This window comes from Anopheles stephensi, chromosome 2, assembly GCF_013141755.1.
Source record: "Anopheles stephensi strain Indian chromosome 2, UCI_ANSTEP_V1.0, whole genome shotgun sequence".
Lineage (NCBI taxonomy): Eukaryota > Metazoa > Arthropoda > Insecta > Diptera > Culicidae > Anopheles > Anopheles stephensi.
The window spans coordinates 16476069-16483606 of record NC_050202.1 but is presented as its reverse complement, the minus strand read 5'-3'; positions in this window follow the sequence as shown (position 1 = coordinate 16483606).

Below are 7538 nucleotides of genomic sequence, written 5' to 3'. Positions count from 1 at the left end.
TATGAATTTTTAATTTTTAATATAATCTTTTCTCTGTGAACTTAACCGAATAGCAATGAGATGCTCAAGTGAAGAATAAAATTACTAAACAAAACTAAGTAGTGCAATAATTGATTAGTGCACTTGTTTTTTGTACTACAGTTGGTTGCTTTAATGAGTTTTCTTTTTTTGTTTGTTTTACATTTAATTTATTTCTTTTTGCAATTTATTGCACTTTTTTATCTAAGCTTTTTTGCTTACTTTGTAGTTTACAATGAATTATTTATCTTAAATATATTTGTATCGTATTTTATCTCTTTCTTCCCATGCACTAAACGATTCGTTGCAGCGATGGAAAATGATACACAACTGAGGGAACGAGAAGATTGTTTCCGGTGGCTACAACCCCTTTTCGCAATCTCACCCACCCAATCCCGGCCATCGACAGTTATGATTATACAATACGATGGAAAACTCGGTTGGACCACCACCGGCCCACCTTTATCCCCTCCCCTCTTCACATTGCACATCAGCACGGCCTTCCGTTCGGACCCACTTTCGCTTCGGAAAGTGATCACATACGTTTGCGATGAGCCCGGGGGGGGGGGGGGAGAGGGAGTGGTGAGAGGTGTGGAGGTGGTAGGAGATGTTGTTGTGGAGGAAAGTTACATACGGCCTGCTTCGAACACATGTAACATGGAGCGTCCGCATGTTTGCGTTGCGACCCCCGCCGGGCCCAATACCTTCCGGCGGTCACAAATTACGAAACTGGCCACTCGGACACGGCCGCTTGGATAATGTTGCGTGTGTGTGTGTGTGTGTGATTGTGGCGGAAAGCGAAAACATGTCGATCATGGTGATCATGAAAAGCGATGCCCATCGTTGCATGTGCACTGGTGCAGTTTTCTTTTTTTTGCCCCCATCACGGGTTCGGTTTCCGACTCACGCCCTGTAGGGAAATGTTTCATCGAACGGATGGATGAAGGTTAAGATAATGCATTTTGCGCGCAGTACTGCTATTGCTGAAGAAGATGCTAATGCTTTGGAATTAACTAATTATCTGATATAATTGATTATGTTTACGCCCTGGGAGGTTGAGACTTGTGACTCTATTAAAAGAAATGTTTCATATTCATGTAACGTATTTTGATAATTTAATTTTTTTGGGTTTAAACTATAAAATTTTCCTTGTTGATAACTTTAACATTTATTTAAATAAAATTACAAGTCGATATAAAAAAAATCCAATTTCCTTCACAACAGTGCTGGCCCAATCTGAAGTGAAAAGTAATTTAAAACTATAAAATAATATTTTTATGTTCTAATTCGATGTTCAAATTTGAATCACTTTAATCATTAAATTTTGATCCTATATTTTTGTGATAATACAGTCCTTAACAAAACTATACAAACACCTGTTTTTTTTTTGAGAATAAATTGAAAACTAGAAGACTTAGCTAAAATGGACGTTCTAGTAAGTTGTAGAAAATTACAAAACACACATTTTAAAGTATAATTTTACACACACTTTTACAATCTCTGTTGGCACCTGCAAAATTGCCCCATATAACATAACTATACGAACACCTACGGAAAATATTTTTCTTCGCTATTGTAGTGATTTTATAAATCGTTCAAAACTACAAGACGCTTGAGACATCCTTTTTTAACCTTAAAAATATTTTTGAGGTAGTTAAGTAAACCATTTTGGCTCCGTGTCATACAGTTTTTACGTGAAAGGCACGATTTTTGTCATACTTTGATTTTTAGTATTTGACGTCGCGTGTATACATTCCTATTTTTTATGACTTAAACATTTTTTAATAACCCTTCGAATGGTGTATTTGTATTTGGATATGTGACACCCAAAAGCAGCGATGGAAAAGTGATAAGCAAAGCGAAAAGATGGCAAATATCGGTACAGAAAATCGAAAACCTTGTGTAAAAATAAGGCAGTCTTTTTGCTGCAGAAAGGTAAAATGTAACAAAATATTGGAAAAAGTTGGCTAGGAACACTGCTTGAAAACTAGCTACAGAAGCGTTTGGGTCTTTAAACAAATCGACCTTCTCTACAACTTACTAGAACATCAGCTTTAGCTAAGTCTTCTAATTTTCAATTTATTCTCAAAAAAAACAGGTGTTCGTATAGGTGTGTTAAGGACTGTAGAATCGGTGACGCGGTCCGGTGGCCGAGGCGAAAGCGGTGCTGGTCTTCACACGGCAGGACCGGGGTTCAAAACCCCATCTAGATCGCTCGGCTCCCCGTACGCAGGGCTGACTTCTTTACTTACGGATAAAATCAAGTCCCAGAAAGTCAGAAATGGTAGGCCACGAGACCTTTCAAGTTAATAGTGCCAAGGAAAAAGAAGTCTGGCAAAATAAAACCATTATTCGATTTGTATTGGATTATGTTTATTACTAAATATTATTAACATTAAGTTATCAAATTGAGGGTTAAATAAGGAGCTTGTTAAGCTTAGAAGCATTATCTCCTTTATCTTCTTCTTTACCATTACACCCTCAAGAGGTCTCTGGCTCTCTGTGACTTGATTTTACCCGCGGTTGGATTTGAAACCACGGCGTTGCCCGTGTAAAGACCAACGCGGTGGCCCGATTTCGTGCATCACTTTGCTTCCACATCTCAGCCTCCATTCACCATAACATCTGCATGCATCATCCCATCGCCATCGGGTGGAAAAAAGTGTATTGTTTTAATAGGCAAAGAAAAACCCAAAATCATACATTATAATGAACCCCGTTTTCCCGATATCCCCTTCTGCTCAGCAATATTCTAGCTGCCCTTCCAAATAAAACAAAAAAACACACCGCGTGAGTCAGAACACATTCAGACGAACCGGCAGCAACCGATCGGCGAGTGGTCACCTTTCCGTCCCTAGCGCCGTCAGCAATCGGGGCTTGAAAAAAACTTGAACCGTTGCCGATGATATCTACGGCTCGCAAAACGACCGGAACTTGAAGCGCTGGTTCGCCATTGCCGCAGAACCGATAAGAGTAATGGCGCGCGACTGGCGGTGACAATCCCGCAAGCGCAACAAATAACTTCCTCGTCGTTGCGCGATTCAACTGCCGCGGGCAAACGTTGAGGAATCATATTTATTGCTTTGCAACTAATGCCCGCAAATTATGGGTTGCCCCGCGTATCGCTCCCATGCAAGCTAAGCAACTTTGGCGCCGCGAACACGCCGTGCCTCGTGTCAAGTTGATAAGCGCGAGGGTTTTGATTTTCCGCGCGACGACTCGCTGACACGCTGCTTGTTTATGCAGTTGCAAGGAGGAGGCATATGTTACAGCCCGGCCGGGTGTGTGTGTGTGTGTGGTTTGGTACGATGACATTGTGATGACACAGCATAACGATGACCTTGGGGGTATGGATATAATTTCGACCAAACGCTGACCATTGGCTGGCACCAAACTGCACGCGATAACAGGCAACGAGGTTCTGCGAATCCAGCGTTACGGGTCTGCTACAACTCACTGCTGAATAATAACCGTAAATTAGCAAGTAATAATTTTTACATGGAACGAAAGTTTATCAAAACACACAAATAATTTGTTTTCATCATTTACTCACTGTTGTATGTTTGAACGGAAATGTATGGAAGATGGAAGATATGGCACAATATTCGATACATCATAGACCCAAGCCAGAAAGGTCTCTGAGAAGCGTAAAACAGGGAGCAGAAATAAACATAGTTAAAGCAATGAAATGCAATTACAACAAAAGAACCTTGAACAACAACTCGTCGAACGTCTATTCTCAGTAATATCCGTGAACTGCAGTAGAATCAACAGTGATCTACCAGATAACCATTGCCAATCATAAGTCTTGTTGGCTTTAGGTCGATCATTTTCAAAATATTAGTTCTAAGCCGACGATTACGATAACAGAACGAATTACAGAATAACAGGATGACCGAACTAGTGATGGGCGCTCAGAATCGGAACTGCCTGGTTCCGATTCTGTTGTCGGAATCGATATCGATTCCAATTCTGGAACTAGGTCGAGATCCGATCCTGTTCCGATTCTGGGTCCCGTTCCGGAATCAAAACCGGAATCAAGTACGGTATCAAATTCAGAACCAAATGAGGAACAAAGTCCGGAATCAAATCCGGAATCAATTTCAATTACGATTTGGGAGCAAATTACAGTACCAAACTTCTTCTTACTCTTCTGTTGCCCTAAAATCTGGAGAGGTTTCGTAAGATGGCATACTCTAAGCTGTGTTGCATTTGCATTTTTTTCTGTTCTCGGCCAAAGTCTTAATAAATGAGTTCCTCAAACTCACTTTTTGCAACCGAGATACCCAAAATTAAGGTTAAAGTTAGGCATATTTAGGAATCGGATCCGGAATCAGATCGGATTCGGAATGAGCAAATGAAACATCGATGGAGTCATATAAAATTTGTATTAAAGCAATGATCATTTGGAGAAAGAGTCATTTGAATTAAATGAATCAAGTTGATCTAGTTGACTTAATATACTACCTTAGTACACCTCAAGAGCGAACAAATTTTCAAGGAACATAACAATTCCAGTTCTAGTTCCAGTTTTAGTCACTTTAGGATCTTAAGAGGCAAGAACGTCACACAGCAGGACCGTAGTTCAATCCCCATCCGAACCGTTCCCCCATTGTGAGGCTTGACTATCCAACTTCGTGGTATCATTAAGTCTAGGAAGCCAAAAATGGCAGGCAAATCCTTAAGATGTCGTTAGGTCAAGAAGAGGGATAACTTAAGATCTATTGATTGAGGAGACCCAAACAAATCAAGCCAATACAAATTTGGGTCTCGGTGTGCTTTTTAGTCCGGAATAGCTGCAATTCGTCAAGGAAAGTCTACTCGCCATATTTTTTATTAGTAAATGCTACATATATGCATCCGCAAATTTGACTTTATCTTCATTGCGAAGAAGGGTAATCAGACCATAACCCAATCCGATACGGTCCATGATCCATCCATGACCTCATCGCTGAAGCTTGCTTTCAGGTGACCCTCAGAATTAAAGCCTCCATTTCTTGCGAGAAAAATTGGATATAAACTATTGATAAGACCTCTGAAGTTATTTGCTAGGAAAAATGTGGAACTTGAATGCTTTAAAAATCGATATTCTAGACATTCGTTAACTGTTTGAGAACTCAAAGGTCGTTAAATTACTGATGTTATGACACTTCTGATTGTAAAGTTCCAGACACAAGACAGTACTATTGACTTCTCCAATTAACATTATCTCAACTCAACCCACAGTCTTAACGCCATCCCTTTCCGAAGATCCCCTGTTAGGTTCATTAATTAATCTGACCGAAGATCGATCGTATCGTCCTTGAAGGAGGGGGAGCTGCTTCACTAAAGCAATCGAAAGGCGCAACAGCCCATTTAGCAGTAGAGCTTATGTCACCTTACTCGCAGCCCTTGTTGCATCGTGGCGATTGGCGCAACGGTGAGAAGATACCGCACATAATTATTACCAATCGGATGCCCTTTTCCTGAAGTTATCGTCGCGCTGTTGCTCAATAGAGGGTACGGTACTCCACAGCTAGTTGCCGGTGGACTCTGGTAGGAGTGCATCAGACGAGCGTACGCCATTGCGCTGCACCTTTGGCACGATAATGACCTCAGCGGTTTCGGTAAGGGATGAGTGGCATCATGGGGAACATCAAGGAAAGGGTATCGATCACGACCTACGATTCGATCGCTGGCCGATCCGTACGTGTACGTGGATCAAGGTGTATCAGGGGAATACATTTTTATATCACGGTTCGTTATTTGCATACTGGAAATATTAAATGGAACCAACAATTATACAAAAACAAAAATCTTTGGGGTGGAACCCTAGCGGAGTATGTGATCTTGGTGCGGTGCTATCACACACGATAGCCCTGGTTTGAGAGTTAAAATTATATTCCCAACTAACTAACGACTAAATAAACAGATTAACGTCACTTCATGCTCGTTATCGCAGCGGTAACTCCAGCTCCGAACTGCAGGCTTATCTTAATGGGCGTCTATAAATGATCCACACCGTATACAGATCAGCTAGCTGATCAAATATTCCGAGAAGAGAAAACCTCCAACTGTTTGAAGGTGAAGGCATCTCGTAAGGGCACCCTGCTCCAAGCCCAACAACGGCCATTATCCAGACTCCCTCGCGAGGTCCCGCCGATCGACGAAATCAAAACAAAACGCTACAAAAACCTCTACTACTAACGGTATCGCGTTTGTGTCCAAGGTGAAGCCGAACGTCCGAACCGATGATTGCCCTCCAGTCCCTCGAACCTGTTCAACCACTTCGAGCTGTGTACAGTTTTCCCCGACCGGACCGGGCATCTAGATCCTCACGAAAGTGAAGCCCAACGGGCCAGCCAGCCAGCCAGCCAGCTAGGCAGAATCGAATCAAAACCGACGGCCGCCAACCAACGAAAGGGAATGTTACATTCGAGAGAGAGAGAGAGAGAGAGAGAGAGAGAGAGAGAGAGGGAACTTGGGGAGCTATTCTCCGGTGGGAAGTATAAATGGTGGATGCCATCCTAGGGTTCATGGTCATCGCCGTAGCCGCGCAAACGGAACGGGATGCACACGGCAACCATCGAAAGTGAAACGTCACGTGGTATGGCTAGGGCCTGCCGAGAAGGAACAGAAGGCAACAACAACAAAACAGCCGTTAGGTCACACATAGCAGACAGCCAACGGCAATGCTGCTTAGCGCGCTCATCTCGAGCTGTCCCTGCCAAGAGCCGTTAACTTTACGATGCTGTAATTTTCCTTGGTTTGATTCTCTCTTTCTCGAGAATATTTACATCAGGAATGCAGAACGCAAGCTGGTAAAATGAAAGTGTTTGCATGGGAACGTCGCGTACGTACACGTGCGTGGCGTCGCAACGGAAGCGATCTGATGCAAATCTACCGGAACTTGGTGCTGTAATGTATGTAATTTCGTGCTATCGTAGGGTTACGTCAAGCGTTGTCGTTGCGTGTTTTTTTTTTTAATTGCAATTCGATGAGAAATCAGTCCCAGATAATCATTTGCGTTACTGCTGGATATATATAGAGGTATTTACACCTGTTTACAGTTACAGCGATTCGACTGTTACATTCCGAATCAGTCAAGGGAAATTTGCAGTAGAATAAAGTATCCAATCCCGGCTGTGTCACAGCAATATGGCATTCCTTTGCAAGGAAGTTCTCAAGCTTTCTCCGGTGATCCGAAAGATTCTCAGTTCATCAAGAATTCTTCCGAACTATTCCGGCCTACCCTGGAAGGCTCCGAAGTACTCTGGAGTAGGCTCCAGCACCACAGGTCTGCTTGGGACTATGCCGAATAGCGTCAAACACTCGGTATTGGTACAAATTCTCAGGACTCTGGCTGCTTCAAATGATTCCAATAGTGATGAACACCTTCGAAGCAACTTGGTTCCGGAGCTAACGATGGACCTGAATCCGTCGTTGTGTTTTGTGGATAGCTTTCTGTATGTATCGCTCGAAATGCTACTAGCGAGAGTTGTCCTGTTCCCTATCATTCGTCATATCTTCAAGAAATCGGA